General features: G+C 44.8%; 1 long non-coding RNA gene across 1 annotated transcript; it reads left to right on the top strand.

Annotated features, from left to right (window-relative positions):
• Positions 1-3,247: 3,247 nt before the first annotated feature.
• Positions 3,248-5,222, top strand: LOC137485287 (uncharacterized). Its single transcript, XR_011005269.1, has 2 exons — positions 3,248-3,943; positions 5,065-5,222. It is a non-coding gene; the product is annotated as an uncharacterized lncRNA (long non-coding RNA).
• The last annotated feature ends 1,975 nt before the right edge of the window (positions 5,223-7,197 follow it).

Genomic DNA, 7,197 nt, shown 5'->3' with positions numbered 1-7,197 from the left:
AAGGAAAAAAAAAAAAAAAAGTAAATATCTTTTTTGGGGAAATCAAAATTATTCTTAGCTTGCATGTAATCCATATGTTTAGGAATTCCCTTCTGCCCAGCCATGGGTAACTCCAGTCCGGGGCAGCATCCATCTCCATGGGATCATATTCCCCTTGGCTGCTGGAATTACAAATACAAATGCTCCTAAACCATGACTGGTTCCCCCTTTTTTCTCCCTTCCTTCCTTCCTTTCCCCAACAGCACAGTGGGAGAAGAAAACACTAATAAATTAAAAGAAAAAAAGAAAGAAAAGAAAAAAAAAAAGAAAAGAAAAAGTTCGAATTCTCTGTTGTTGGTTTTTTTTTTCTTTTTTTTTTTTTTTTCTTTTTTTTTTTTTTGTTTCTGACATTTAAACATCTGCAGGTCACATTTTCAGGCTACAACATGAACAGTATTTCTCCTCTGTAAGACAAAATACTTGCTTTTTCAAAATCCTTCCAGAGGGAATTGTTTTAAACACCTCATCACTACATTCCCAAAGCCAGGACTTTAAGGAAAACACAAGCTACAGAAAAATAAGTAAATTTAAGACCAAGCACTAACAGTGTCCTCCTTCATTCGTGGCTCTCACACAGACCTAAAGGTTTTTATCACCTCTCCCCAAACTAGGACAAACCTCTTTTTGCTCACTGAAATAGTTTTATCCCTTTATTTGGTGTCTGAAATGATTACTTTTAGCATGCAGTGCCAGTACAGCATGACCACACCCGCAGGCACTCTCTGCCCTTGGGCTGCCAGCATTTCAACAGGATGCAGAGGGAATTTTTCCCATTTTAACACTCGATACCCTGCTCCTGGTTTTGCAAACATGTGCCAGTGCCAACACAAATATGATTTGCATCCAGTAACCTTTGTGCCTGAGCCTCCTGAGAATACATCTCTCGTCTCTGTATCGCCTTGTAAAATACTTACAGTGAATGGGCAGCAATACTCAGATATTACTCCATGGAGCAACCATCCGATACGTAAAGTCAGGAGTTCAAAGAGGATTAAGGATTGCTGGCAATGAGCAAGCTGCATTGCTTGTGGATGTGGAAGCAGCCACAGCTGCTCTCACTTTTCAAGCATTGGAATTATTTCAGCGTCAGTAGAGGACTGCTCTGGAGTTTTTCCCTCTCCAAAAGCCACTGACCCATATTTGTTGTGTTTGGCAGAATGAAAGGTCGTGGGGTTAGGGGAGGTGTCCTGCCTAGCAGACATGAGGAAGCTGTTAGCCACTCAGTGGGAGAAATCTCCCTGCATGGCTGCAAGGTGCAAGGCAGGCTTTCTCCATCTAGAAACCTTCCTTGTGCTCCAATCAAAAAAGGTGAAGGATTTCCCATCCCATTCATGTCATCCCTCTCACAACCACTGGCTGCTCATTTCAGTATTTGGACTGTCACATCAGACAGGGGGTTCTGGCTGGCTCATTTCAAATGCATGTCCATTTTTACAGCTAAGAATAATTAAGAGAACAGAGGTGATAGCACAAGAAAAAGGTACTACAGAGTAATATTACTTGGACAGTTATGTATACTCAAAATAGCTGCTATTTGGGACTATTATAACAATCTTTTCCATGTTGGTAATAGAAAAGTAGACACAGGCAAAAACTTCTTGGGTGCCCTCTCCATATCCTGTCTTCAGAGCTCCATTTAAACACTTGTGGATAAAATAGGGTGTCTGGAATTCAGACCACCTCACAGGACATGAGAATTGCCTCTTGCAGAGCCCATAATTATGGGAACAGTGATATAGATCTTAATTAGCATGAGCAAGTATTACAAACACCCACTGGCTGCTGAGGAGATGGGGGCATGGTATCTCTCAGTGCCATTTGGTCTGGAGGAGCCTGGCTAGATGACAGCTGCCAAGGGAGGGTTCATTCCTGCGTGGGTTGCCAGCTCTTCCCATCCTCCCTTCCCCAGCCCCAGGGAGGTGGCCCCAGCTCCCAGCTGCACTGCACCTCTCACCCCTGAGCCAGGGAGAATGAGCCTTTCCAACCCGGAGATGCTCTTGGTGCCTGGATAACCTGCTCTCAGCAGGGAGTGGGTGGCACAGAGTGACCCAGCAGCTCATCTGCAGCTGCTCCTGTGACATCTCTCTTGCAGATGCAGCCAGACGAGAGCTGGTGCTCCATGCAGCAGCTGCACACAGCAGTCCATTCTCCAGCTGGGATTTCCTGAGGGAAGGGTTAACTGTGCAAGTGAGGCCACACTGAGTGAGGCCACCTCTTGCTTTGGTTGTGTTTGTGATGTACAGGGCTGCTGAACAGGAACGGGGTGAAATAAGTTCTGCCAATGTAATGCTCATTCCTGGACGTAGAACAGGGAGTGCAGCTGTGCTCATGAAGTATGGGACATTTTTTTAATTTAATCCTACTATTAAACTTTGTGCCAGTATTTGTGATCTGGAAGTTTTTGACCCTCTTGTTACGATGCCTGCTGGAAAGCCCTTAACTGCCTTCATGAAATTAAGTTGTGGAAAATCTTAAAGGAATTAGAGAATCCACACATGGATCTTGTTTCTCTTTACTGCTCTTTTTAAGGCTGAATAGCTGAGTGCTTGCCTTCAGGCATGCTCACGGCTCATGGGTTATGTCACTGCAATGTAGCCTCTTCTCCTTTGGTGGTTTATTTGTGATTGAGATTCATGTAAATGTAAACCCAAAAATATTTTATATGGGACAGTTTTGCCTCTAAATCTGTCAGTTTTCTTGGCAACAAGGAGTAGTTGTAGGAGGAAACCCTCCGGAAGGCAGGTAAAGCTTTTGTAGATCTGCTTAGTGTCTCCCTTGTGGAATGTAATTTGGTTCAGCCATAGAGTTGGTTTGTAGACTACTCAATTTTAACCAGCTGCTTTGAGGTATGGGGTGATGTACCCTGGGTACTGCAAAGCCATGGGAAAGGTTGCTCCAGGGGGTGGTTGTCACTGGCAGAATCCAGGTAGTTCCTCTCTCTGACTTTCTCACCTAAAATGAGGTTTCACTCAGAGACAGAATCTCTCAGCTCCACTGGAAGTCAGTAGAACCAGGCAATTTCAGAGAGCAATTCCCCATGGACAGCCGTATCAGGAGAAGATGGATCACTCTCCTGAGACACCTATTTCTCTCCATTAACTTAAAGACAGCCTGGAGCAATAGTTCAGATGAGGTCTCTTGGCAGAAGAGTCTCACCCTGGCTCTGTCCACCCTGTTGTGCTCTTAGAGAAACCACAGACACAGCCACAGACTCAATGTCTGCTCCTCGTCCTTGAAGTGACAATTCACCACCGTCACCACAAGGACAGCCTGTCCACGTGGTCATGTCCAAAAACAGGAGGGTCTACACCTGTGTACTTCATGCCCAGAGTTTGTTATCTGCCCAGCTAAACTGCTCCACTGGGGCTTCAAAATTCCAGATTTATTCTTCCAGGTCCCACCTCCCAGCAGGTAAAGTAGGAATGATTTCTTCTCTGTTCCCTTCAGGGTTTTTGCAAGGACAAGCACAATCAGGCCTTGAGAAAACCAGCTCCTATGGGAGTTTTGGGGAGAGATGGCAGAAAAACACCTGACTGGCATTTTCAAGAGGGCCTGTGACAGAAGCCACTGGCATTCTGTTATTTGGGAAAAGGTCGGCTCATACCCTAGCAGGACATTTCTTAAACTACTTCTTTGGATGTTGAATTAAGTTTGTCGTTCTGCTTTTTCAGATTATGTAAAGTTTAACCAATTTTTTAACAGAAGGAAAAGTTTTAAATCCCTGTATTCTTCTCTTGCTGTCTGTGAACATAATCTGAGCCCAGATAAGCCTCAGACAGATGTTTATCTTAAGTGCATTCTCATACAAGATAATACCAGATGCTTGGAATGAAGATGTCAAGTGACCTTATAAAAAAACCTCAGTGTGGGTGTTCAGCTCTCTGATCCTGGTGCAAGATCCTTGGTAAGATAAAAACCAAAAATAAGCAATACAAAATGATGTGAAAAACCCACTGCAAGAGCATATCCATCTCTCTGGTGATGAAAGGAAACTGTGACCTCTTAGAACCATAGAATATTAGAACTGTTAATGTCAGAAATTACCTTTAAGGCCATCAAGTCCAACCACCAAGCTCACCATTAAACCATGTTCTCAAGTGTTGTAGCTACACATTTTTGAACACTTCCAGGGATGGTGACTCCAGCACTCCCCTGGGGAATCTGTACTAATGCTTTACAATTCCTTCTGTGAAAAAAAAATTCCTAATGTCTAATCTAAACCTCCCCTGGTGCAACTTGAGGCCATTTCCTCTCATCCTGTCACTTGTTAACTGGGTGAGGAAAGAGACACACAACCATCTCACTATAACTCCTTTCAGGGAGGCTTAGGGCATGATTAGGTCCCCCCTGAACCTCTTTTTCTCCAGGCCAAACAACCCCACCTCCCTCAGCAACTGCTTGTTTAAGGAAATTTTTAACAGAAGGAAAAGTTTCAAATCCCTGTATTCTTCTCTTGCTGTCTGTGAACATAATGTGAGCCCAGATAAGCCCCAGATTGCCCTTCCACCCCCAGTCAGAGGAGGCTGTGGACCACAGGACCCCAGAAGTGTCCTTGGCCATAGAAAAAGAGAGCCCTTGTGACTTTGGAGACTTTCTGGCACGTATGGATTTCTGCAAACATTCAATAGGCAGAAGAGAGGGTAGATGATGGACAGGGAAGTATGAAAAAGTAGGAGACAGAAGGGCTAAAAATACACCAGGATTAAACTGATTTATGTAAGATGACAATACAGGTTTATACAGGTGTGCTGTGAAGAGACTAGGCAGGTGTAAGGAAAAGTGAGTTATGTTCTTTTGTACCCATGTCTAACCTCATGTTTGGTACTGAGGAACAGGTTGTGGCAGAACCTGATTCTTAGCTTGTAGTGGCCGGTAGGAATGGAGATTGCTTCAGTTAGGATAAAAGGACCTGGGAATTTTAAAATACCATAATATAAGTGATGAAGGAAAGAAAAGAGAAAATCATAGCTAAACTAAACTGATGATAAAATTAATGATGTTTTATGCTTGGTTTTCTGGTTACAGAGACACATCCCCAGAAACACCTTTGATACCCAGGAACATCACAGCACTGCTGCAGGGATTGTGCCATCATGCCCCACTCCAAATCAAGCAGAATAACACAAAAATCAGCCCAAAGTGCAATATTTTAGCTCTCATGACTCTTCAGACCATTCATTTTTCAGCTTTCATTCAGCCACTGGGTCCTTCACCATATCACACAGATGCCCCAAGAAGAGCTTGGCAAACACTGGTTGCAAGCAGCAGCAAAGCAGGCTCAGAGAAAGTGTTTGCAGCACCAAAATTACAAACACTCACCAAAAATTACATCTGCATTTAGGGGAAACAATGCTGGGAAGAAGGTTTGAGATGCTATGGGAAGATGAACCCTTTACCCCTCGCAATCTTGTCCCCTCTGCTTGCAAACAAGTAGCCTTAGTCTCTATTTTCAAGGTTGGTTGCTGTCAAAGGCCAATAACGTTCCCTGCTCAGTCTGATCTTGACCACAGCTCTGTCTTGAACTGGCAGAGGAGGTGGGGGCATAATTAAACAGACCTGTCATGTCCAAGCTGCAGAAAAGAGCGTGGAAAGCAGGAATCTGACGTCAGGCATCATCTCTCACCATATGTGGGAGTTCACCTGCAGTTCACATCTGACTTTAACGTGAAGCTGGAGCTGATGCGTGGGCTCACATCCATCACATCCCTTGGCTGGAAGGAATTCAGTGGGGGAGCTTGTTTTGGTGGAGGAAGATCACAGGGATCTGCCAGCAGGAACTGAGCAGCAGCAAAGACTCCAGGCAGAGACAGGAAGGAGGAGGAGGAGGAGTTTTAGGTAACACCATACATGTAGGTGTGAAACATATTGATTCTCCCAAGCCCAAATTGCAATGCCTGTATTTCAGTTTTAACTCCCTGACTGTACTCAAACAAAAGCCATGAGAAGAGACTTGTTGAAATATTTCTTTTTTTAATAAGAGCTTATTTTGGTCTCTGGTGTTTTTGAGCTCTCCGAGTTACAGCAGTGGGATGATTTTTTACAAATGCACAAGCACTCATGAATGTACAGCAAGGACTGAGGCCAAGTTTATAATATTCAGTGCAGGCAGGTTTGAGCTTGCTTTGACAAAGTCAAACCATAAGAGAAGCCCCATGGCCAGACTTGCACTGCCAGCCTGGTTTACCCTCTTCTGGGCAATGCAAAGTGAATGGGGTCTGCAGTCCAGCAGTGCAATAAACTCCTTCCCCAAATGCCATGCAATGCACCCTTTAAGCTGTGTGCAGGGAGCACAGGACTCAGAACTGTCTCACATTCCCCCCTCACAATTTGAGTGGATGACCTGAGTTGCTTTTCTCTACCACCACCCCCGTGAGACAACTGGCTGAGTTTTTTTGCTGTAAAAGCACTCAGCAATACAAGGTTTGGCATCAATCTCTGCAAAGCTGGCTTTATTCAGCACTCTTCTGACAGCCCTGCAGAGCATTCCCTGTTAGAGCAGGATGGCAAGACAAAGAAAGAAGCAGCAAGAAAAACCTGCAGCCTCCAACGTGCTCTTCATGGCTGTTTGTGCGCTCTGTCTGGCCTGAAACGTGTATACAGGCTGCGTCCTAAGTGCCCTGATAAGATTGGGGCTCCAGAATGTGTTGTCCTGAGAACGTTTGCTGCTGTTTATCTGTGAGCTGAAAAACTTTCCAAAGTCCCCCGGCCATCAGCCCCGACACCCTGGCTCAGAGCAGATGACAGGCAGAGGCGATACCCAACAGCTTTCGTGCCATGGGGTGATACTGAAGTGGCTGAGAACCCAAAAGCTCAGCCTGAGCTGTTGAGTGGGGTCTGCTGACACCGTGCTGGCTGTTGATACCCAGCACTGCTGCTCTTGTGGCATCCTGTGGGAAAGTGGGGGATCTCTCCCCTCCCCAGACCCAGGCACTCCTCATCCTCCTGGAGCCAGAAGTCAGGAGGTGACAGCCCCATCCTCCCTTCTGCTCCCATCCAGGCTGTCAGATCCAAGTTAGGGGTGAATATATGCATCACCATCAGCTTAGGAGTACATAGATATAGATAGATATAGATTAGATGATATAGATATAGATTAGATATAGATTAGATAGATATAGATATAGATATAGATATAGATGATATAGATATAGATAGATA

This window comes from Anomalospiza imberbis, chromosome 1 (genome assembly GCF_031753505.1).
Source record: "Anomalospiza imberbis isolate Cuckoo-Finch-1a 21T00152 chromosome 1, ASM3175350v1, whole genome shotgun sequence".
NCBI lineage: Eukaryota > Metazoa > Chordata > Aves > Passeriformes > Viduidae > Anomalospiza > Anomalospiza imberbis.
The sequence above is the reverse complement of the archived record's forward strand: the minus strand, read 5'-3'. Positions and strand labels throughout refer to the sequence as shown.